The 2450-nt window shown below is 45.2% G+C and overlaps 1 pseudogene; it reads left to right on the forward strand.

Moving 5' to 3' along the window:
- Positions 1 to 901, forward strand: part of LOC112070363 (angiopoietin-1 receptor-like) — a 41282-nt pseudogene extending 40381 nt beyond the window's left edge.
- Positions 902 to 2450: the final 1549 nt, after the last annotated feature.

A 2450-nucleotide genomic window follows, 5' to 3' on the forward strand; every position in this document is an offset into this window, starting at 1 on the left:
CCTGGCCGGACAACTAGTCTATCTCCTGGTTCTGTAGTGAGGCAGCTTGATGTACCAGTACACCCCTGGACAGGACACTAGTCTATCTCCTGTTTCTGTAGTGAGGCAGCTAGATGTACCAGTACACCCCTGGACAGGACACTAGTCTATCTCCTGTTACTGTAGTAAGACAGCTTGATGTACCAGTACACCCCCTGGACAGGACGCTAGTCTATCACAGGGCTTCAGATAAACATTACGTATTATTCCCAGGTGGAATGTGTTCCGAGCTCTGACCCTGGGAATGTGAAGATTTACCAGCTCCCCTCAACTTGACAGGCATCCAGCTGACAGGTGAGGAGGACTGAACTGATATAATGTTCTCTAATATCCTCTCTGGTGTCTATACTATACTATATCCTCTCTGGTGTCTATACTATATCCTCTCTGGTGTTATACTATACTATATCCTCTCTGGTGTCTATACTATATCCTCTCTGGTGTCTATACTATACTATACTCCTCTCTGGTGTCTACACTATACTATATCCTCTCTGGTGTCTATAACTGTATCCTCTCTGGTGTCTATACTCGTATCCTCTCTGGTGTCTATATTCTTTGCTGTCTAGTGTCTATACTATATCCTCTCTGGTGTCTATACTATACTATATCCTCTCTGGTGTCTATACTATATCCTCTCTGGTGTTTTCTGACAGAGCTGAAGCCCAGACACAAGTATGAGGTCAGGGTGAGGATGATGACGGTGTCAGTGGGACAACACAGCCAGCCTGTCTCTGCATGGACACTCAGCAACGGTAAGACCTGGGAGGGCAGTAGCTGGGGAACACTTAAGTCTGTTCTCTTACACTATATATATATATATATATATATACAAAAGTATGTGGACACCCCTTCAAATTAGTGGATTTGGCTATTTCAGCCACCCCTGTTGCTGACTGGTGTATAAAATTGAGCACACCGACATGCAATCTCCATAGACAAACATTGGCAGTAGAATGGCCCGTACTGAAGAGCTCAGTGACTTTCAAAGTGGCACCGTCATAGGATACCACCTTTCCAACAAGTCAGTGTGTGAAATGTCTGCCCTGCTAGAGCTTCCCCGGTCAACTGTAAGTGCTGTTATTGTGAAGTGGAAGGAGCAACAACGGTTCAGCTTCGAAGTGGTAGGCCACACAAGTTCACAGAACAGGACCGCCAAGTGCTGAAGCGCGAAGCGTGTAAAAATCGCCTGTCCTCAGTTGCAACACTCACAACCGAGTTCCAAACTGCCTCTAGAAGCAACGTCAGTACAATAACTGTTCATCAGGAGCTTCATGAAATGGGTTTCCATGGCCGAGCAGCCACACATAAGCCTAAGATCACCATGTGCAATGCCAAGCGTCGGCTGGAGTGGTGTAAAGCTCGCCGCCATTGGACTCTACTGCAGTGGAAACGCGTTCTCTGGAGTGATRAATCACGCTTCACCATCTGGCAGTCCGACAAATTAATCTGGATTTGGCGGATGCCAGGACAACGTTACCTACCCGAATGCATAGTGACAACTGTAAAGTTTGGTGGATGAGGAATAATGGTCTGGGGCTGTTATTCATGGTTGGGTCCCTTAGATCCAGTGAAGGGAAATCTTAACGCTACAGCATACAATGACATTCTAGATGATTCTTTGTGGCAACAGTTTGGGTAAGGCCCTTTCCTGTTTCAGCATGACAATGCCCCCCGTGCACAAAGTGAGGTCCATACAGAAATGGTTTGTCGAGATTGGTGTGGAAGAACTTGACTGGTCTGCACAGAGCCCTGACCTCAACCTCACCGAACACCTTTGGGATGAATTGGAACGCCGACTGCGAACCAGGCCTAAATCGCCCAACATCAGTACCCGACCTCACTAATGCTCTTGTGGCTGAATGGAAGCAAGTCCCAGCAGCAATGTTCCAACATTTAGTAGAAAACCTTCCCAGAAGAGTGGAGGCTTTTATAGCAGCAAAGGGAGGACCATCTCCATATTAATACCCATGATTTAGGAATGAGATGTTGGACGAGCAGGTGTCCACATACTTTTGGTCATGTAGTTTATATCGAAGTGGAGTTGAGTTTTTATAACTTGTTGCACGATTTGCTAGCAACAACATTGAGTTACCATCAGTCGATATTTGTAAAAATTCTGAAACTGCTTACCTGTACCTATCTTTGTCCTGTACAACAGCGGTGTAATGCGCAGTGATAAAATGTATACTTTTAAATAGAAACCTTCATTGAAAACAACCACCGACCTTTTCCTCATTTGTGTTGCTCGTAMATGGTACTACGTACACTGAGATTCAATTGGCCCATGCATTTGTGATGAGTTGAGCAACACAAATTAGGAAAAAGTCAGTGGTTGTGTAGACATCCTCTCTGGTGTCTATAATATATCCTCTCTGGTGTCTATACTATATCCTCTCTGGTGTCTATAA

This window comes from Salvelinus sp. IW2-2015, unplaced genomic scaffold (assembly GCF_002910315.2).
Source record: "Salvelinus sp. IW2-2015 unplaced genomic scaffold, ASM291031v2 Un_scaffold1305, whole genome shotgun sequence".
NCBI lineage: Eukaryota > Metazoa > Chordata > Actinopteri > Salmoniformes > Salmonidae > Salvelinus > Salvelinus sp. IW2-2015.